This window comes from Rattus norvegicus, chromosome 3, assembly GCF_021556685.1.
Source record: "Rattus norvegicus strain SHRSP/BbbUtx chromosome 3, alternate assembly SHRSP_T2T, whole genome shotgun sequence".
Taxonomy (NCBI): Eukaryota; Metazoa; Chordata; class Mammalia; order Rodentia; family Muridae; genus Rattus; species Rattus norvegicus.
This window is the reverse complement of record NC_141536.1, coordinates 115,461,468-115,483,758: the sequence shown is the minus strand read 5'-3', so window position 1 is coordinate 115,483,758 and position 22,291 is coordinate 115,461,468. Positions and strand designations below refer to the sequence as shown.

Sequence of the window (22,291 nt, the reverse complement as noted above, 5' to 3'; positions counted from 1 at the left end):
AATCACCTCTTTCAGAAGCAGCTGCTATTTTGACTCATGTTTTGAACCCATACTTAAATGGAATGCCACAGTATGTCTCTTAGGCTTGGCGTCTTTTAGATACTAGTCTGTGAGCTCCTTCTATAAGGTGGACAGAAGTTGTTTTTCTAAACCATGATTAACAGTGTGTACCTCTTCAGCTCTTTGCTAACTGCTTGGCTAGCTCCTTTTCGTGAAGGGCCCAATTACATTATTACTCAGTTGTTACGTTGGACCGTTAGACTTTATCTGGTTTGAAGATATTCTTTACGTGTGTTGTATATGAATTCTTCATTGAATATTCATTCTGCAACTAACCTTCTCTCAGCACATAAGCTTTTCCCTCTCTGAATGGTTTTTATTTTTCCTAACAGACATTCTTAATTATGATGAAATTGAATTTAGCAAGTCTTTTAAATAGAAGAATTTTTATTTCATTTTGTAAAAACTAATGGGTGTGTGTGTGTGTGTGTGTGTGTGTGTGTGTGTGTGTGTATCTGTGGGCAGGTACAAACAAGTGCAGGATTTCCTGGAGCAGGAGTTACAGAGAGTTGTGGGCCACCCAATGTGGGTGCTGGGAACCACACTTAGGTCTTCTGCATGGCCAGTATGCATTAGCTGCTGAGCTATCCCTTGGTTTACCTGTTAGTGGTTTTCAGTCCCATTGAAAACTCTTCTACCAGCTCAAGATCGTAAGACTACTGTCTTAGTTATGGTTTCTATTGCGGTGATGACACGCCATGGCCAAAGTAACTTGGGGATGTAGTAACTGTTCATCAATGAAGGACAGGAACTCAATCAAACAGAGCTAGAACCTACAGGCAGGAGCGGATGCAGAGGCCGTGGAGGGGTGCTGCTTACTGGCTTGCTCCTCATGACTTGCTTAGCCTGCTTTCTTCTAGAACCCATGACCACCTGCCCAGGGATGGCGCCACCCACAATGGTCTGGGCCTTCACCCATCAATCACTAATTAAGAAAATGCCAAACAGGTTTGCCTATAGGTGGATCTTAGGGAGGCATTTTCTCACCTAAGTCTCTCTCCTCTCCAATGACTTTAGCTTGTGTCAAGTTGATGTAACACTTGCCAACACAATCACTCTCCTGCATATCATGATGGAGATTCATTTGTTTTGCTCTCCACCCTTAGGGGGACAATCATACTGGTGTTGACTTTTGTGCATAGCACCAGGTGGGCTTCACAGTTCATTTTTCTCTGTATGGATATCTGATTGACCCCAAAACTTTCATTGAAAAGGTCTCTTATCTTTTGCTATTGTTGCATATGGACACATGTCTGAAGGTCTGTTTCTATTTCCAGTTTTCTGTTCTGTTTTTCTCTTTGTCTACACATTCACAGTGAACAGCACTGTCTTAATTACTGCGGATGCTTTGCAGTAGACATCCTCCAGCTTGGTCCTCCTCCAAGATGACTTTGGCTCTCCCTGTAGACTTGAACTTCTGTGTACTTCAAAGTTTTTTTTAACTGTTCTTATTATTAATATCGGCATGTTAAGTGTGCATGTGCAGTGCCAGCAAAGTCCAGAAGAGAGCATCGTTCCCTGGAGCTAGAGTTACAGCTAGCTGCGAGCCAAATCTCTGTAAGAGCAACAGATGCTCTCAACTGCTAAGCCATCCTCAACCCTTGAGAGAAGCATTTTTAAACATCAGAATAATCTGTAGTTTATTGACTGGTGGTCTTACCTCTTAGAAGGAGGGGGCAAAGAGAATTGTGGGGCATCTACCAAGTATTCAACCATTTTCTCAACCAGTTGCCTGCAATTCCGCATTACATGTGCAGAGACCTGAGGTCTCTGCGAAGGGCTAACGGAAGGATTGGGAGAGGGGCTCCATGGGGCAATCTACATCCATGCTGGGTGCTTTAAAGTCACTCCTGCTCCTGCCCCAAACCCCTCACCCATGGCTCTGTAAATCAGCCCAATAACTCATTGGTTCTCCAGAAAGAACTTCCACGGAATCATATCTTGGTTTGTCGTTGAGACCTTAGGAGGAGGAGGAGTAGAAACTTAAGAATTCTTTGCTAATGACACCCATATATTAGTCTGCCTTACCTTGCATAGTTGGGCTGCATTTGTTGGGACTCCATGGAGAGAAAAGCACCAAAAAAACTTCTAGTGGTGTGCTGCTGTTTCTTGTTGCTTCTGCAGACTCTGGATGATGTGTGCTGAGGGAAGACAGGTGGAGCACACACAGTGTCTGGAGGGTATGAATAGGACTCAGTGGACAGTGACGGAGGCTGAGCTAGAACTGCTTACAGAGCTTGCTGTGCAACACTTGTGGGTCTCGAGTCTTCGCTTCGACAGGAGAGGCACAGCTGAGAACTTCTCCTAGCATTCCTACTTGTCCCTCCTGCTGACCTGTGCCCAGGCTGAGGCCTGGCTGTCTCTAGGTAGTGCCACTGCTGGTGACTCGTGTCTGCTATCCGACTCTACTGAACTGGACTGAGGTGTATCCGTGAAGTGCTTTCCAATGGGTCGAGCTGCTGCTGCTGACCTGTGAACTGAACTGCCAATGTCCAGACAACACAGATGGGAGTTGCTCCAAAGAACCCTTCCTAAACAGGTCCTCTTCCCCCATATCCTTTCTTTTTCACTACCTCAGGTGGGTGGTGGACTGCAAGGGAGGTTAAAGTGTTTAAGAACCATCATTAAAATAGGTTATGAATAAATTAAAGTTACAGGGGAGACACTGTTTGCTTCTGCCTATTAAAGGGAAGGAATTTTAGCAACATTCCTATCCCCAGCGTGATTAAAGGCTTTGCTCCCTGGGTTACCACCCAGGGTTGAACCTTAGGGGTCCTGGGTCACTGGGTAGTTCTTATGACTCCTTAGTAGATTCTAGATAGGGTTGTTGTAAAAGCCTAAGTTTGGTTCTAACTAGATCTTTCTGGCTGTGTCAAGAGGTAATTCGGCCAGCCTGTGCTATGAAGTTTGGACTTTCAGCCTTTAAAGCCCTAAGCTATGTATTCCTCATCTGCGTCTGTCATGTGTTTGGCTATAGTGATTCATGGCAGCTGTGGTGACTCATTTCTCTAATTCTCAGCACTTGAGAGGATGAGGCAGGCGGATTGCTATAAGCTTAAAGCCAGCCTGGGCTACATTGTAAGTTTCAAGCCAATGATTGACAACAAAGTGATACAAAATGACAAATAAATAGGTAGATAGATGATGATAGATAGATGGGCAGATAGATTATTGCTATCTTATTGAAACGAAACCTATTGAAATGTAACTATACATTTTACTCCTTGTCTCATATTGTGCTGCATTTTGCTGAAAGATGATGTCTTTTAACTAACTCCTACCTCTTTCAGTAAAGTGTGTCATTAATCAGGCCTGGCTGCACGAATGCCCCCTAAGAGTTAACCTATGGTCCTGTGACTGATCAAGGACAATCATATATTTTCCTTGCTTTGGGTCTGTGGGTCAATTGAAATCTGGCTGCTTCTGGTTAGGCTTGGCTCCAACTGTTAGTCAGATTTGGGACTGTTCCACGGGTCTAGTTCTGTGAGCAGCAGGACCTTGGAGCAAATGCTTTTTATAACAAATCATGGGAGTTTGAGTCTGAGTCAAATTGTGACTCCCATCCCCGCAAACTGTTGATGACTTAGTGATGGATGAAGGAAGTCACATAGCCAATCTAGGAGACACTGGTAGGTGCCACAGCACAGGGAAGGAGTGGATACAAGGTTTCCAGTTTACTATGATGTCATTGGAAATACCTTTTCATTTTCCATTGCCTCTGCATTGACTACATTCCTAAGTCTCTGCGTTGACTGTCACCCTCTGCAAAAACAAGCGTCCCTTGTTGGTCTAGGCCAAGAGCAGCAATAATTCATGGAAATAAACACCCCTATTTAGAAGGTCGTTCTACTCCATGTCCATTTAGCAATGCATCAGTAGTAAATGTTCCCCTATAGCTTTTGATTTACAGCACCACCCTCTCATGGACAAGGTCTCAGACAGAACCAGAAGTGGTTGGTTACTCCCTGAACAAGTCATGCCTCTATTGTATCAGTGGGTACATCTTGCCTAACTGGTCAGCATTATAGTACACAGTGTCTACAGTTGTTTAAGACTGTTAATACCTTTTCTCCTCTAGCAGTCAGCACCTCTGATCACCTCAGCTCCAGCCTGATTCTTCAGAGTCCTGTACATAAAGCAGGTGGCGCCTTTAGCAATCAGGTCTTACTGTCTAGTTCTCCAGTGGCTAACCCAAAACAATGACAATAGGCTGTATTGTTTTTGTCAGCCTCTGGGAGCCCCCTGGCCAGTAATTCATAGAGAGATAGCCTCCTGTAAGCAATGGGATTTTTTTTTCTTTGAGACAGGGTCTCACTATGTAGCTCTGGCTGTCCTGGAACCAGGCTGGCCTCGAACTCACAGATCTAGGCTTGCCTCTGCCTCCTGAGTGCTGGGATTAAAGGTATGCACCCCTACATCCACACTGGGATATTTTCATCTTCCCTTCCCTTTTCTTCCCTCTCCTTCCTCTTAACTTCCCTCCCCTTGGAAATATTTTACTTATTTATTTTGTGAGACAGAGTCTCTATCTTTTTAGTACCGTCTGGATAGAACTTGCTATGTAGATGGAGCTGGCCTTGACGTCAAGGCAATCTTTTTGTCTCACCCTTTCCCACATGCTGGGGTAGCATGCAAGACCTTCCATATTTCTATACCTGGACAGTTTTACTTGTGCTTCATCTCAATTTGTAATTTTTGGGGTTAGTTTTAACTTGAAAAATTGCTGTGTGTAAGAATGTGTGTTGATGACTTGTATCCAATAATCACAACTGTTTCTCTGTTTTCTTGCGAATACTTTCCCTGGACCACTGATTTCCCATGTATGAGTTTGGTGCTTTTCCCCTGAGATTGTTTTCTTTAAATACTTGTGTGTTTGTGGGTGTGTTTCCAGTTTTCATTAGAGGTTACTCGGTGCTGTTTCCTGCTTTCGGGTCTGGTGACTGGTGAGGCTTGTGATCAACATCTTGGCAGTGGATGCGGCTCTGGGTCCATCCATCTTACCTCATGGAGCCTCTGGCCCCTGTGAGCGCCCCCTTCTGGTTGTTCAGCATAAGGGTTTTTATCCTCTACAAAGCTTTACTGCTCTTTGGAGGTGGAGGACAAGAGGTCAGCGGTCATAAGACTCTGGCTAGCCCTTTTGGGATACATTTTAAAAGAGAAGTGAGAGCCAGGCCCAGGAGACAGAGAAGAGGGATAAAAAGAGACTTAGACCCTTAAAATCATCATGTCCCTTCTTGGAGCAGTGGCCTGGTTCAGGCAGAATTTCAGGTGATCTTTACCTTTTCTCTTTTCTCTCCAGCCCTCCTGTGCCGGGTCAGGAGGGCCCAAAGCCAGAGCTGAGAGCAGCTCCCAGCTCTTCCTCTGCTCTTCACCAATGCTAAGCACTCTCTTTGTGGCCACCCCTGTAGCCATCACATCAGCGCGTTCTTCAGAGGACCCAGAAGGCTTCTCGCTACCCGCTTCCTTGATGTGAACGGCCTCCTTGTAACATCCGTTAAAGTATCTTTTCTCTGAAGGAAGAACCAGAGATCAGCTGACATGTCAAATACTCACTGGGTGAGAGGGGGAAGCTGAACACTTACAAACACGGCCACGTTTCTGATTTTCGGAGGCTCTCCATCTGTTAAAGGAGACTTTCACCTCCATATTTTAGTTCTCGAGAACTAGATCGTGGGTGTCGCCCCTGGCAGGTGCTTGCTAAGGTGGGGAGGTGGATGAACTAACTAGCTTAGCTACCGAGAAAGATTTTACAGAGAAAATGGATCTGAGTGGGACCACTGTTGATTCATAATTAATCATTGAACTACTAATTAATTCATGCATGCTACTGCTACTTTTCCAACTCAGAATTATAAAATTCCAATCAATAAATACGATCCACTCTCCTGGAAGTAGCTTTACTCGGGGTATTTTATCCCATCAATAGGTAAGGATGGCGACGAGGAAGACACTGGTGACTTATGTTTTCCCCTTGGCTTCTGGGGCTCTAGAGCTTGCACATGCTCACTGAAGTACCTTTTCCATAGAAGTTGCTTTAGGATCTCTGTCAGATAATTCTGATCCCACTGTTCTACCACCTCTGCTATCTGCTGACAATCCTTCTGCTGAAAGGGGCATAAATGACTCATCCTTTCGCTTCACTTGAAAGGCTGGAGGAGGGGGGTGGGCACTGATCTTATCACCGCTGGGCTCTGGTGAAGGTCCCGACTTCCCACTCAGCCCTATGACTATGAACTGTCGTGGTGATCCACACTTCCCACGTGGCCTCCAGTGGCACCTTGCAAGGGCAAAGGGGCTTCATGTTGCTTGGAATATGGAAGTCTGAGCTCCCCATTCAGCCTCCTACCACAGAGGATTAGGGCGACTCCTGGTAGCCCGTAAGTCTGGGTTCCTCGCTCAGAGCCTCTGCTGGTGTGGGTAACAGCTAGACCACAGTTTCTGTGTGGCATTTGGCTGGAGTGGTGTGACTGTGGCTAGTCTGTCTTTCTAGGCTGTCTTGTCCCGTGGCTGTGGGGAGCAGGCTTTTGAGAGCTATCTTTGTGCTCTAGTTTCATTGCTGTCATAACATACCCTGACACCCGCCCACCCAGAAAAAGGTAACTTAAGTGAGAGTTTATTTGGCTTAAAATCCCAACTAACAGTCCAGTTTATCACTGTAGAGAAATTGAGGTTGGAACTCAAGGTCTCATTGTATCTAAGAGCGGAGAGAAAATAAATGCATGCCCGCTCAATTGCTTTCTCGCGCTCAGCTTGATTTATCCATTCTTAGACGGTTCAGGACCCCCTGCCTAGGAAATGGCTCTACCCACAGGGGGCTGGATCTACTCACATCAATTAACTTAAGACAGTCCTTTACTGACAAGCCCAAAGCAAAGGTAATGCAGACAATCCTTTCAGTAAACTCTCACCCCAGGTAATTCTAGGTTGTGTCAAGTTTGACAGTTAAGCTAACCACTGTAGTGTTCACTGGCGCCTCCAGGCTGTTGGCTTCTTCAGCTCCAAATCTGGGTCATATAAGGTGAAAGGTGAACTCAGAACATCTTATTGTTCTGTGACTTGGGTTCTAAGTTAGGTGCTGTGTGCTTTCCTGCTAATTGTGACAGATTCCACCCAGGTACACTGTGAATTTTACAAACATGACAAAGACCCAAAAACAATAAAGCCATCTCTGAAGAGGCTGCGTACTGCAGACCAGCCACCAGTTATAGCAGCTTTGCAACTGACTGGCTCCTGTGAGCTAATCTGGCCCTAAGAACTCCCATTATAACAAGATTAGCATCTGAACCTGTTAATCAACATAGCTACTATTTCCACACCAACTGATTTCTACCAGGAAGTCTCTTCTTGAGAGTTATTAAAGGAACACACCCAGTGAATTCAGAAAGGACATAATTGCCACATTTGAGTCACAGGGAGGTGGGTAGGGGTAGGGGGAGTGATTCTGTAAAAAAAAAATGGCTGGAATAAGTGGGAGAAGGTAGGAGTTGCTGAAGAGGTGAAAGATAAGAACTGTCAGATCTAAGAATTCTCTGCCTACCAGGAGGGAGATGGCAAGAGTAATGGTTTCAAGGCACTGGGGCACGAGGGGAAAAGGATATGAGGACGCTATAGAAGGCAACCCCTGGTAGAAAAGTGTGATAGAGCCATGAGAGGCAGCATCTCTGCTGATTGTGGGGGACTGATGGGGTGGAGGGACCAGCATCCAGCATGCACAGCACCAATGCTGCCAGAGAAGAGGGCGCCACAGTGCCAGAAGACTTATACGGTGGATAAAAGATTTGATGCATGAAGTGAGTGAAAAGAATCGTGAGCGTTCTTTGAAGACAAAATTACCACCCCCCCCCCACACTTTTGGGTGGAAAATGCTCTTGAGTTTTTTTTCTGTAAAATGAAAGGACAGGACTAGGGGATTTCAAACCAACATAGCAATATGTCTCTGGGTGTCTCTGGGAAGGTGTTTTCAGAAAGGCTTAACTGAGGAGGGATTATCCATCTTGAGTGTCACCATCCCATGGCCTGGGATCAACAAAATAAAAAGGAGAAAAGGAGCTGAGCACAGCACTCACTTCTCTCCTCCACTGCAGTGTGACCAGCTGCATAATGCAATCCCCTGTCATCATGCCTCCCACACCATGAGTGTATCCCTTCTTAGACTGTGAATACAAGCAAACCCTCCCTTCCTCAACTTGCCTTTGGCAGCCATTTTCTCACAGCGATGAGACGGGAGCTAATGTAGAATCTGTGCTTGAGATTTCTACGTGGGTCAACGTGGGGGCACCTCAGTTTATCATCATTCAGAGGAAACAGGAAGTGCAGTTCTATTATTTACATTTTTATCCAGATCTTTCCAGGGCCTGGGGCCCTTTGGGAAACCCTGCTCATCCTTACACAGTTGGAGTGATCTGTTTATTGCTATGGTCTCAGCTGAGTAGATGGTTTCTCCACGAGCATCCAGAGAGGCCTATATGTAGCCTGTACTGTCCCCAGATCACGCTAATGCCAAACAGGGATTATTCAGTTCAAAGCCAGTCCGTTCCATTGTGGATTCAGAGTGTTCAGGCAGAGATGGAGCAGCCTCTGTTTCTTTTCCTCTTTCCTCCTAAGCTGGAGACTGGTAAATATAGACCGCAATGAAAATGATAGCCAATGTCCTAGATGCTGGCACTATTTAAGAGAATCATGCATGCATATTCTCTTTGATAAGCCTAGCAATAAGGTGCATTATGCACACTTAAGGGATAGGTAAACTGAGACCCAGACAGGTTAAAAAAAAAACAAGCAACAAACAAAAACAAACAAACAAACAACAACAACAATGACAAACTTGCCTGATTTGTAGACTGATTCCCAAATCATGGGCTGAGCTCTGAATTCATCTCTTTCTATGCTCTGACTACAGGAGTGGGAGAGAATGGAACCAGCTGCTTTATGCTCCAACTGCTACATTTTCCCTCCCACAGTGAGTTGCATCCCTGTGAGGCCTCGTGTACCAGTTGCTTTGTCTGCTCTCAAGAGTTCCTGAACACTTCCTCACATGGACATGGTACACATTTTTTAAAAAAAAATTAATCATGTGTATGCATATGTGTGAGTGTGAGTTTGTGCACAAATATAATGCTTCTAGAGGCCAGAGATGAGATATGAGCCGCCCAGCGTGGGTGCTGGGAACTGAAGAGCTAGGAGACAAGAGAAAAAGCATCATGTGCTCTTAACCAGTGAGCCACATCCTGCTTTTAGATAGATCATCACAGATCAGACCTCTGGAGAGACACCCCATCTCCAGGTGAATGTAAAAAGAAGCCCAGAGGAAAAGCTAACAGAAGATCACTGAGTTATCACTGTGTGAAAACATTTTTGCAGGGTGTAGGGGAAGAGATGAGTTAGCTGTAGGAGGGAGACTACGGCCTCTTGGTGCTGCCCCACGGACTGGAGAATCCTTCCTAGGACTGTTTATACCCATCCTGAGCATCTCCTGGAGGGAGGGCAGCAGACCTCTTCCACAGAGGCAGCACAGATTGCTTTTCTGCCATCTATAAGCCAAAGTCACTCTCCAGCACCTGCTCAGCTATGAAATGCCCGGAATGCTCCCAAGGAAAAAACCTGCCATTCCCTATGAGCAAATCTAGCGCATGTCCCCTGCAGCCAGCTGTGGAGATCAGCATTCCCTACCAGATCCACGGTTGTTTTCTCTGGCTCCCCCTTGATACCCCAACGCCTTGTGAAAGCTGTTATTTGCTGTAACCTCTTAGAGGTACTCTTTGCGTCTCAGGAGCCAAGACCACATTCAGATCCCTCTATCTTGGCTCTTAGTCTGAGAGTCATGTTGCAGCAGCCTCTCTTGGGTGTTAGAGACCAGTCTAGGGGAGAGGCAGCCTGGGATGCCAAGGGATTGAGAAAGACATGCTCCTGGAACTATCAGGACTCCGTTTTGAATCCTGACTTGAATGACACTGGTGGGTGATTGCAAGAAAGCCACGCTCCTAGCTCCCGGGTACCAGGAGAAGTGCATGGCACTCTAGAAACTTCTGCCTTGAGAGTTTCAACCCGCTTCCCAGGGCTGGAGATGGAAAAACTACCAACGATAGTGGCTAGGTTAAGACCAAGTGAGGTTTGAACCGGTAGTCGTCTGGTGGTCCTCTGTTCTACACTGGAATGCCGCAGTTGGGGTGCATATGCGTTCCCCACAGGGCTGATAGGTCTGTCTGTGGTGGAGGTGAGGCAGGCAGAGAGGCCTCTTCCTGCTCTGAGAGGGAGCATGTGCTCATGGCATGGCCTCCTTACTTAATCACGGTTTGTAGTTAGACATTGAGATTGTCTAACTACAGTTAGACAACTCCAGTTGTTTGCTATAATAAGCAAGGCTGCAAAACACATTGATATGGTAGCCATTTCTAAGTTGATGCCTCCTTATGAGATATAGTCAAAACCTGTTACTGGGTTACATGGTATATTTGTGTGTATGTGTGTGTGTGTGTGTGTGTGTGTACATGCACCTGGACACTGGAGGTTGATGTTGGACGTCTTCCTCTGAAAGACCCACCCCATGAGTCTTAACTCAGAGTTGCAACAGGCTTGAACGAGCCCAGGCACGCCCAGATACCTAGGGCCGAGTCACTGTGAAAACTAACAGACCATAAAAGGAAAGGAATGCAGAACAGACCAGGAGTACCACTCACAGGCCACCTGGCAGGAAGAGATAAGCCCCCAGCCCCCGACATCCAGGACGCCCCAAACCTGCCAATGTGTGTAGCTATACCTTATTACCTCATCATGTGAAATAGCCAATCATATGTGAACATGTCTATGTGCCTCGTTTGAATCCACCAATCCCCGTAACTATGCATCTGCTTCTGTACGCCCGCTTCTGCTTCCCCAATCCCTATAAAAGCCCCATGCTGGAGCTGCTGGGTGCGCAAGTCCTCCGAAGAGACTGTGTGCCCGCAGGTACCTGTGTTTTCCAATAAACCCTCTTGCTGATTGCATCCGAGTGGACTCGGCTCGGTCATTGGGCGCTTGGGACTCCTCCTGAGGGAAAGGTCCTCTCTGGGGGTCTTTCATTATGGGGGCTCGCCCGGGGTTTGGAGACCCTCCGCCCAGAGATCACCGACCACCCACCGGGAGGTAAGCCGGCCGGCGTTTGTCTTGTCTGTTGTGTCTTGTCCTGTGTACGATCGATCAATAGGCTCAGATCTGGGGACTATCTGGGCGGGCCAGAGAAGGAGCTGACGAGCTCGGACTTCTCCCCCGCAGCCCTGGAAGACGTTCCAAGGGTGGTTGGAGGAGAGGGAGATCTGGTTCCGTGGCACCTCCGTCCGTTTTCGGAGGGATCCGCACCCTTGATGACTCCGTCTGAATTTTATTGGAGTAGAGGATCCAAGACCCTCGCTGACTCCGTCTGAATTTTTGGTTTCAGTTTGGTACCGAAGCTGCGCGGCGCGTCTGCTTGTTACTTGTTTGACTGTTGGAATTGTTTGTCTTCTTTGTGACCTGACTGTGGTTTTCTGGACGTGTTGTGTCTGTTAGTGTCTTTTTGACTTTTGTTTCGTGTTTGAATTTGGACTGACGACTGTGTTTAAAATCTTGGACCGACGACTGTGTTTGAAATCATGAAACTGTTTGCTTTGTTCGTCGAAGAGTTTTACTTGGTCCCCTTAACGCTTAGTGAGTAAGAAACTTAATTTTGTAGACCCCGCTCTAGTGGCAGTGTGTTGGTTGACAGCCAAAGTTAATTTTTAAAACATAGTGTTTTGGGGGTTGGGGATTTAGCTCAGTGGTAGAGCTCTTGCCTAGCAAGCGCAAGGCCCTGGGTTCGGTCCCCAGCTCTAAAAAAAGGAAAGAAAAACAAAACAAAAACATATAGTGTTTTATCTGTGCTTATGCTCGCAGCCAGCTGTGATGAACTGGGAAAGATTTAAATTTTCCTTGGGAGTAAGGAATCTTAAAGGCGGAGTTTCAGCCGGTATGGCACTTAGTGCATAGCTGCCTAAAAGATCAGAAATGCTGTTAACAGGCTATAAAAAAAGGACAGGCTGTGTTAGAAATGCTACAGGAAGAATGATCTAAAAAGGCTGAGAGCTAAGTGGGGCTATAAGGAAAACAAGAACAGGAAAGGAATTTCTGACATTTGCTCACAGTAGGAGAGCGCTCATTTAGAGAAGTTCTTTAAGGAAGCCTGCCTTATCTGCTGTCCTTATTCCAAGGGAGGAGTCAGTCTCCAACATTAAATTACTTTTCTCACTGATCATCATTAACATGGAGAGTGCCTCTGGTCCTATCCCCACAGCAGCCAGTTCCTGCCCCTATGGTTAAAATGCCCCAGGTTGGGGGACAAAAAGAGCCCCTAAAATAGTTTCAAAGAATCTACAACTGTGAAGAACTTTGTTTTGCCAGTCAGGATTAATGTTTTCTTTTCCATGGGCCTATAGCCCACTGAGACAGTTTGGTAAAGGGCTGTTACTAAAGTCCTGAAAGCCCCAGGTGAACTGGTTACAATTCTTTTGTCAGCTGCTTAGTATCTAGCACCCAGGTTCTAACCATCTCTCCATCCTTTTGTTATTAGTTGTTACTAGAAGCCTAGTGTCATTTGGAGGCTGGTTCTCTTGAGAGGCAAAGCCACCAAGCTGACACTGAAGGGAGGTAGGTACTCCTTAAGGGAAAATCTAAGCCCAGAGAGACAGCCGGTAACAGCTAGGCTGCCTCTCTGCTCGCCTTTCTGTTTCATAGACAAAGCTTGTGCTTATATTTACAGTGGCCTTTTTGTCCAAAAAAAGGCCTCCTGGTTTAGCTGTGTGACTAAATGCTATTTGTCCTCTTCAGTGGACCTCTCTCCTCTAGATTCCCTTCTTGTTTTCTCACCATCCCACGTGAGATGCTTGTTAGTAACTGTTACAGATCTTCTTTACCACTGAGGAAAGACAGAATCCTGCTAGAGGCCAGAAAGAATGTTCCAGACATGGATGGAAGGCTCCTGACTGTTGACTTCAATGCCCCTGAAGGTAGGGAGTGCTCCAGGTCTGCCCCCAGGCTCCGAGGGTGGGTCTCCTAGGGGCTGGAAAATGCCCCACCAATCTGGCTAAGATAAGGAAAGGATATGAAGAGAAAGTTACAGAAACTTGAAGGGTAAAGCTAAGTCACTGAGAGAGTTATTGTAAGTTGCAGAGAAAATAAGTTGATGCGTGGTTCAGGGTCTGTGCAGAAAAGTGGACAGCACCTAATAGCTGTAGAAGAAGATGCAGAGAGACTGAAAAAAAGAAAGAAAGAAAGAAAGAAAGAAAGAAAGAAAGAAAGAAAGAAAGAAAGACAGGAAGAAAGAGGATAAAAAGAGCAGGAAGCTAGGGAAGAAAAGAGACAAAAAGAAGAGGAAATTAGAGAGCTAAAGAGAGATAAAAGACAAGAGAGGAACATATACTGGCCACAGTAGTTAGGGAACTTAGGAAGATAGTACCTGGCAACAGAAGAGAATTCCTGGCTAAAGATCAGTGTGCCTAATACGAAGAAAAAGGACATTGGGTCAGGGACTGCCCCAGAAAGAACAAGAGGGGACACTGGAGAGCCTCTTGGTGCTGGCTATGCACAGAGATAGAAGGGAAGCCCGCCCAGTTGTTTTGTGGATACAGGGACCCAATGCTCTGTGCTCCTATGCTCCAGTGGGCCAGTATCCAAAGACCTTGGGTACAGGGGCCTGCTGGCAACAAACAATACTTATGGACTGCCCGAAGAACAGTGGACCTTGGCGTGGGCCGGGTAACCCACTAGTTCATAGTCATCCCTGACTGCCCCCATCCCTTGCTCATGAGAAAATTGCTCCCCAAAATGGCTTGCGTGGGCTGAAATGGCTGGGTGAGGCCATGTGTATGCATATCTACAGACTGTGTATGCGGAGCTTAAGACCTGTCTCAGTGCACCAGTACCTGATGCTGGGAGATGAATGGCTTAGCGCTGTTCTACTTGGAACATATCACTCCTGCCAGCCGGGCACTAACAATTATCACCCAATCCAGGACTTAAACTGTGATAGACTGGCTGATGTTTGCCTTTGAATAGAGTGTCCCAAAAGATGGGACCACTGGTCAGCTGCCATGGACTAGATTCTCCACCTGTTGGGGGCAATCTGGTCACCTTGCTGCCCAATCCGACCTGGAGCCACCACAGCACGAGTGTCAAGCACTGGCAGAAGCCCATGGGTGGAGGAAAGACCTCTGCGACTGGCTGATTGACCCCTGCTGAAAGCCGAGGCTACCTTGTCCACAGACGGGAACAGTTCTCTTCATGAAGGTCAGAGATAAGTGGGTGCTGCCATGGTGGACAACACAATGTCATCTAGGATGGCTGAACCTCAACCCCCCAGTACATCAGTGCCGCAGATGCCTTTGCCATCTCTTGGATGCCCTGATGAAGCCAACAACTGTGAGTACTATTCATTGCTCAGGATATCAGGAGGGAAGAGATTCAGTGACATGGGGCAATAACGAAGCAGATCAAGTGGCTCGAAAAATGGTTATGCAGGAGCCCATCCTGGTTGCAGGCCTGCAAGAGACAGCCACTGAGAACTAGGATTGGACTAAGGGATGGCCTCACTTAGAAAAGGCCCAAATTGCTTAAAAGATAAAGGACAATGGCACACTTGAGGGGAAAGCTATACTCCCCAGAGAACAAAGAAAAGACTCACTTTGCCAAATACAGAAATGGACTCATTTAGGAGATAAAAAGTTTGTCCAAGTAGTTAAGTGTATGTAATAGACTTTAAGATTTTAGCCAGAGAGGCAGTAGAAAGTATAAGGTATGTCAATAAGTGAATGCTTAGCAAGCAAACAGGGCAAAGAGACCTAGAGAGTTTGGTGAAAAGTCGAAGTGAACTTCACTGAGATAAAACCAGAAAAATATAATCACAAGTATCTCCTAGTGCTTGTAGATACTTTTTCAGGAATAGATAGAAGCTTTCCTCACCAAACGAGAGACGGCCTCTGCAATCATCAAGAAGATACTGGAAGAAATCTTCCTCTTGGAATGCCCAAGGTAATCTGGTCAGACAACGGCCCTACTTTCATTGCCAAGGTAAGCCAGGGTGTGGCCAAGTATTTAGAGGTCGATTGGAAATTACATTGTATTTACAGACCTCAAAGTTCAGGACAGGTAGGGTAAATAAATAGAACTCTAAAAGAGACCCTGACCAAATTAACCATGGAGACTGGCGCAGACTGGGTGACACTCCTTCCCTCTTGCTCTCTTCAGAGCAAGAAATACCCCTTCCAGATTCAGCCTTACCCCCTTTGAGATCTTATATGGGGCCTCAGCCCCACTGACTGTATTAGATGATGTTACTGAACCAACATGTCATAGTGCCATAGTAATAATGATTTGTGTGCCAGGCTAAAAGACCTACAGGTGATACAGAAAGAAATCTGCTCAGAGCTGGCAGCAGCCTATGCCCTGGGGACCCCTGAGACATCTCACCAGTTCCAGGTCGGAGACTCGGCTACATACGATGGCACCGAACCCAGATACTCACTGGAAAGGACCGTACCTGGTTCTGCTGACCACCCTGACAGCCATCAACTCTCAACCCTCACCAGCCGTGTACTAGCTGTTGGGGCTGAGAGCTGGGACCTAGAGGGAAACTCAGATCTTCAAAAAGCTCCCTAGACTTAATTTCATGTTTGCCCCGGGTTTTATCAAGATAGGTGTGGGGATAGGCTTGATTTCTATTACAAATGATGTAACATTGCATATGTTAGTACTCCTAACACTTCTTGGGACTGTGCCTCAGGGATCACAATCTGTATAAGTTTAGAAGTTCTAAAAGCTAGTCATGACCTTGGTGTGTAGGTTTAGATAGTGTCCAGATTGGAATCCTGATGCTAAAGACTTAGTAAGAAGAAAAAAAAAGAGTTGAGAATTACTTAAGGCTATCTAGGTGCTGCAAGGGCAGCACAAGGACATCTGCCATTGCCCTGCAATGCAAGGTTTATAGAGAATTCAGAACTGCCATTGACTCAGATATAAAAAGAGTGAAAGACTTTTTAGCTGACCTCCAAGAATACCTAACCTCCCTCTCAGAGGTAGTCCTTCAGAATAGGAGAAGATTAGACCTGATATTCCTTAAAGAAGGAACCTGTGTGCTACACTGAAAGAATGTTGTTTCTATGCAGACCATACAGGATTAGTGAGAGATAACATGGCTAAGCTCCGAGAACGCTTGGCCCAGAGACAGAAGCTGTTTGATTCCCAACAAGGCTGGTTCGAGGGGTGGTTTAACCGATCCCCTTGGTTTGCTACCCTGGTGTCCACCTTGATGGGACCCTTAATCATCCTCCTCCTAATCTTCCTCTTTGGCCCCTGCATTCTAAACAGATTGATGCAGTTCATAAAGAACAGACTCTCAGTCATTCAGACGCTTGTTCTCACCCAACAATACCAGAGGGTAAGACAACAGGAAGAGATTCCTTAGAATTCGATTTGAGTAAAGGATTTTACTCAAGTCTAAAAGAAAATGGGGGAAAATGAAAGACCCACCCCATGAGTCTTAACTCAGAGTTGCAACAGGCTTGAACGAGCCCAGGCACGCCCAGATACCTAGGGCCGAGTCACTGTGAAAACTAACAGACCATAAAAGGAAAGGAATGCAGAACAGACCAGGAGTACCACTCACAGGCCACCTGGCAGGAAGAGATAAGCCCCCAGCCCCCGACATCCAGGACGCCCCAAACCTGCCAATGTGTGTAGCTATACCTTATTACCTCATCATGTGAAATAGCCAATCATATGTGAACATGTCTATGTGCCTCGTTTGAATCCACCAATCCCCGTAACTATGCATCTGCTTCTGTACGCCCGCTTCTGCTTCCCCAATCCCTATAAAAGCCCCATGCTGGAGCTGCTGGGTGCGCAAGTCCTCCGAAGAGACTGTGTGCCCGCAGGTACCTGTGTTTTCCAATAAACCCTCTTGCTGATTGCATCCGAGTGGACTCGGCTCGGTCATTGGGCGCTTGGGACTCCTCCTGAGGGAAAGGTCCTCTCTGGGGGTCTTTCACCTCAATCACTCTTCACCTTACTGGTGTGACCGGGTCTCTTGCTGAACCTGGAGATAACCAGTTTGTCTAGACAATATGGCCAGCAAGCTCCAGGAATTCTGTCCCCATCTCCTCCGTAGTGAGATTGCGGGTGTGTGCTTGGCTCCTCTCCCATGCCCAAGGGACCTGAGACTCAAATGCAAGGCCTCTTGCTTGCCTAGGTGTGAATTTACCAACAGAGCCTCGATGATTCAGCTTTAAATGTAACGCCTGTACTCACTTGCTCCCTACAGGGGCTCAGGTGGCCTCCCATCCTCCTGCGGGCATTCCTCCATAATCGCTGGTCACCCTTTCAGAGGTAAGTTCTCAGTTGTAAGGTATGACCTTTTAATCACTGATTTATGCTTCCCAAATATTCTGCATGGGCGGATGTGTATTTTGGGGCAAAGAAGAACAGTTTTCCAAAGAACATTCTCAGTGCCATCTCTTCTGTTGCCCTGGTCTATAATGTTAATTCTTGGGTATACGGGTAGATGTACACAGGCTATAAAGAAACTTTGAATTTGGGGAAAGAAGAAAAGGCCAAACAGGATGGTGAGAGTTTGGGAGCAGTGGCATATAACTGTAGTCCCATAACTCGGGAGGCTGAGGCAGGAGGATTACAAGCTTGAGTCTGAGGGTAAATAGTGTGTTTAAGACCAGTATGGACTGGCTGTATAGCAACCTGGGAGATGGGTAGGGAAGAAAGGAGGGAGAGAAGAGGGAGAAGCAAAGGAGAAGGAGAGGGAGAGGGAGACTGACTTTATAACAAAGATGAGAGGAGTATAATACAGTGGTTGTACCTACCCACCATAGAGGTGAACCTCCAAGACTGAGCCTTTTGTAAAAACCATTTTTCTTTACACGTTGATTATGTCAGGTATTTTGTTATAGTGTCGGAAAGCTGATTACAGAAGGGTCTTTCTGGCCTATCACTGCCTGCCCAGATTCACAGATTCTCAGACTAGGCACTGAGATCTTAGGCATATGCATCATGTTGAACCCCAGATCATAGGGTGACTCACAAATATTGTATTTTCTGGTTGTGAAAAACCGAGTCCTTGTGTTTTCAGTTGTTATTGGAGTTGGCAGCACCAGGCTAGTAGGATATGTAAATGTCACTCCTTCTGCTGCCTATAAAAGAAAGGCAAGCTGCCCTTGGGGAGGGTGACTTCCCCAAAGTCCCTAAAGCCAACTGGTTGAGTAAGGAATGTGGCTTTTTGCATAATAAAGAACTGACGGTTGGAGCTGGGGCAAGAAGTGGAGAAATAGACTGGACTGTCTGGGCAGGCAGGCCTACACTGGCAGATGCAGAGAGACACCAGAGACTGGGTGCTGGGAAGTAGGCTGTGAGAACCACACGGAGAGAAGCAATGGCAGAGCCGTTGGGTTAAATTAGAGGCTAGCTGAGAGACCGCACCCACCAAAAGGCCAAGAGCCTTAAAAACTATACAGATGTCTTAATCTGTTTATTAAACCTCACTTAATGCTCCTCAACAACACAGTCTAGTTTTGAGTCAACAGCAGTGATTAAGAGCAGAGGCATCTATGAAGGGCAGAAAGTGCATGGGTTCTAATCAGTGTCCTGGCCTACCTCTACTGTAGGAAACACCAGGCAGAGCGCTGCAGCTCCCAGGGTCCTGGGACAATGCCCTGAAATACAGTGGGTCTCAGGACAGGCTACCCCCAATAGGACAACCTAGCATCTAGGGCCTGTCATTTCTTGTTGTCTTAGCTCCCCTTCTGCCTAGAGTGTCTTAATCTTGTCATGGTCATAAGTGTCTCCTCTAAAATCCTCCTTATATTCCCACCCTTTCTCCAGGCACTGGCCCCACACACTATCCTGCCATTTCCCTGCAGTCTTCCTCCTTCTTGGGATCAGGCAGACAGCTCTCTCACCTTTGCCCTGGCCCCTACCCAGGTCTGTCTCCCCGTGGGAGGGAAATGTGGCTTCCTGAGTGGCCTGGCCTCTGTGCTGTTGGGAATCTATGGTTAGCAGAACTCCTTACCCTAGAGACTTGTGTGTGTTACGTGTTGACAAGTACAGTAACAGAGGTGAGCACAGCCACTCCGCAGTTCCCTGAGCAGTAAGATGCTCACTAGTCAATGACAAGCTTCATGAGTTCCTTAGCCCCAGGGCCAATATGTAAGGTGGTAGTGGCTGGATTGTATGCCTCCAGAATGAGTGTTGACTCAGCCCTTGCTATCTCATGAGGTCATGAAATTGGGAGGCAGAGTCTTCAGAGATAATCACCTAATAAGGGGTTGATATGAGAAGTCCCCTCATAAAGAGAAGAATTTGGACTGTTTTGTGGGGACAAAGCCAGAGATGAGAGTGATATACCAAGAATGGCCAGCAGGCCAGACATGGGAAGCCAGGAGGGAGGGAGGGAGGATGGTCAGAATTGCTCTCTCGGCCTCTGGTAGGGATGAACCTTGCTGTCACCTTGGGCTTCGATATCTGTGGTTTAGAACCATGGGACAATAGATGTTGTTTAAGCCACTTGTCTATAGCACGGACCACAGTCGGAGTAAACAGTTAAAAGTTTTGTTTTCTGTGCCTCTGGCCCTGGTTTCTCCCTCTGTACCTGTTATCCATAGCTTTGTCTTATCACAGTGTCTCTCAGATATCCCAGATGTTTTGTGCCTGGGATGTTTTTACACTTAACACTTCCTTTGACCTAACTCTCCATTTCTTCTATCTCGTCTTCAATCCTGAGATTCCGTCTTCCACGTCTTCTACTCTGCTGTTGATGTTTATCTCTGAGGTTTTTGTTTGGCATCCTGAATCCTTTTTATTTCAAGCTCTATTTCAGTCCCGGTTGGGTTTTGTTTGTTTTGTTTTGTTTTTTAGTGATTCTGTTTCCTTGTTACATCCCACCTTTGTGTCTTGAATGGCTCTCATTACTTCATCGCCCTGCTTGTGTTTTCATTAAGGCATGTATGCCCTCTTTCAAGTCTCTGAACATGTCTGTAATTGCTATTTTAAAGTCCTTGTCTTGTGATTCAACTAAATTGCTTCCCCCAGGGCCTTCTTCGGAGGGTTGCTGCCTTCTGGAGGAGGCACATTGGGTAGATTGGTCATTTTTGTGTTTTAACCCTGGGATGTAGGCATCAGGAGTGATGCTGCTGGAGATGTTTCTTGGTGCAGATATCTGGTCCCCTCTCTGTTGACTGGGTACCCATTCTTTGGTTGTTTTTGCCCACTCTGGGTTCTAGACAGATGTGGTAGCTGTGGAGTCTTTGAGCCTAAGCCCAGGGAAGCCACTGAGGGTCTCTGTTAGAGAGGGATTCTGCAGGTAGCAAGTGTCACCAAGGAATCTGAATATTTCTTCTACCTCTATCACAGCACAGAGGCACACATAACTCCCAGTGACAAGGGGAACTTCTGTTATTCCCATGTGGAGAGGCATAAATCTGGGAGAGCATGCTTCTTCACTGAGTTTCTGGGGTCCACCATCTTCTCAAGTGGACTTCACTTCCTCTGTCCCATGAGCTGCAAAAGTACTTAAGCTGAAAGGTTTTTTTCTGATCCCAAAGCCTGAGCCACTCAGCACACTCCCAGTGTCCCCTGAACCGTACAAAGATCTGGGTAAAGCGACACATTTAAAAGCTGCCATAAATGCTGGCAGCTGGAGGAGAGGAGAAATCTGAGCCATTTCACATGGTCAGTAGGTCAGTAATAAAAGACTTGAACTTGAAATATATTTCCTCTTGCCTTTCATGGCTGTAAAGATCAATAAATTTTACCAAGTTTCAAGATAAAGTGTGAGACATCTTGGATTTTATGTGAACGGCTTGCACGAGGACAGTGCCCACGTCCTGGCCCATGGAGCAGGACGTAATTTACCGTTGATGGTTTCTTGGCGTACTCCATGTGTACTTGGGGGGCGATATTTTAAGATCAGCCAGCACACAGTCTTTGATAAGATGCATACCTTAGGTACTCGGACTTGTTTTATACAAGAGACCAGGCACGTGCTCCATGCAGTTATGATCTGGGCATGGTGTTCTTCCTTGGAGGAGTTGAAGGGGTGGAAACCTGGCTTCTGGTGGGGAATCATAAAGCGTGCCTGTGAGAAATGGATGCTGGACTTGAGCTCGGGGCTGCGGGGCTTCAGAGTTCACAGTTGTCCCAGGACTCCGTGCATATTTATTTGTGTCTAGGCAGGGACTACTTTTACTGCTGGGCCAGGCGGGGTAGGGGACCAGTGGGGTGGACTCCCTTCAGGCACTGTGAGATGTGGCTACCACTCTGATGGACTTCTGTCTTCCCTGGGCACTGGCCAATCCTGAAGGCTTTCTGTCTTTATCTGAGACGGCCAGGAAGAGAGGGAGACTCGCTTTCACGGCCAGCGTCTGCTCACTGTGGAGACCTGTGTGCTGTGGACCAGGGTGCTGAGCAGGAGGAAGGGACGGCGATTAGACCCAAGATGGACCACTGCCTACTTGGTTCTTGGAAGCAGCAAATGTGTGGCTCGTTCTCACCCCTTCTCATGCATGCACACTCACATTTATACATACCCACACACTCTCACACACACACTCACACACAAATACACACATGCGCACACACACTCACGCACAGTCACACATGGGCACACTCACTCACTCACATGCACTCACACATACACACTCACATATATGTACACTCACACATTCATATGTGCGCACTCACACACATGTAAACACACACATGAACACACACACACACACACACACACACACACACACACACACACACTCACCCCTCATGCTTGCTTTTCCTTCCAGTAACTTCTCACAGGTACCTGGGCTTGAGAATCCTGAAGCTTCCAGATGTAGAACATGATAGAGAGAAAGGTCTAGAAACGTCTATGTCCAACAAAAGCTCATCCAATTCACCCTCTGTTTGAGGCAGAGTGTCCAGAGTCAGGAGTACCACACAGTAGACCCCCTGCTTGAGGAGAGATGGACAGAGGGAGCTATGAGAGGTGAGAACAAGGAGTCCCCCTACTAGATGGGGTGCCTGGCATTTGAGACATGACAGCAGCCGGCCTGTGAGAGGCAGAGGGAGGAGACCATCTAGGCAGATTTGGCAGCACCCCTGATGACCCTGGGGGCAGGTTGGTATGTGGTGGAGATGCAGGCAGATGCAGATAGAGGGTGAGGAGACAGATGTGGCATAGGTCCCTGGAGAAGGC

General features: G+C 46.8%; 2 long non-coding RNA genes across 2 annotated transcripts in view; both read left to right on the top strand.

Moving 5' to 3' along the window:
- The window catches only part of LOC102550367 (uncharacterized), an 87,871-nt gene that overhangs the window by 45,734 nt on the left and 19,846 nt on the right, over positions 1–22,291 (top strand). The window contains 1 exon segment of the long non-coding RNA NR_110721.2: positions 17,363–17,427. This is a non-coding gene — a long non-coding RNA (uncharacterized LOC102550367).
- Positions 12,967–15,592, top strand: LOC148006542 (uncharacterized). Its single transcript, XR_015683777.1, has 2 exons — positions 12,967–13,055; positions 15,429–15,592. It is a non-coding gene; the product is annotated as an uncharacterized LOC148006542 (long non-coding RNA).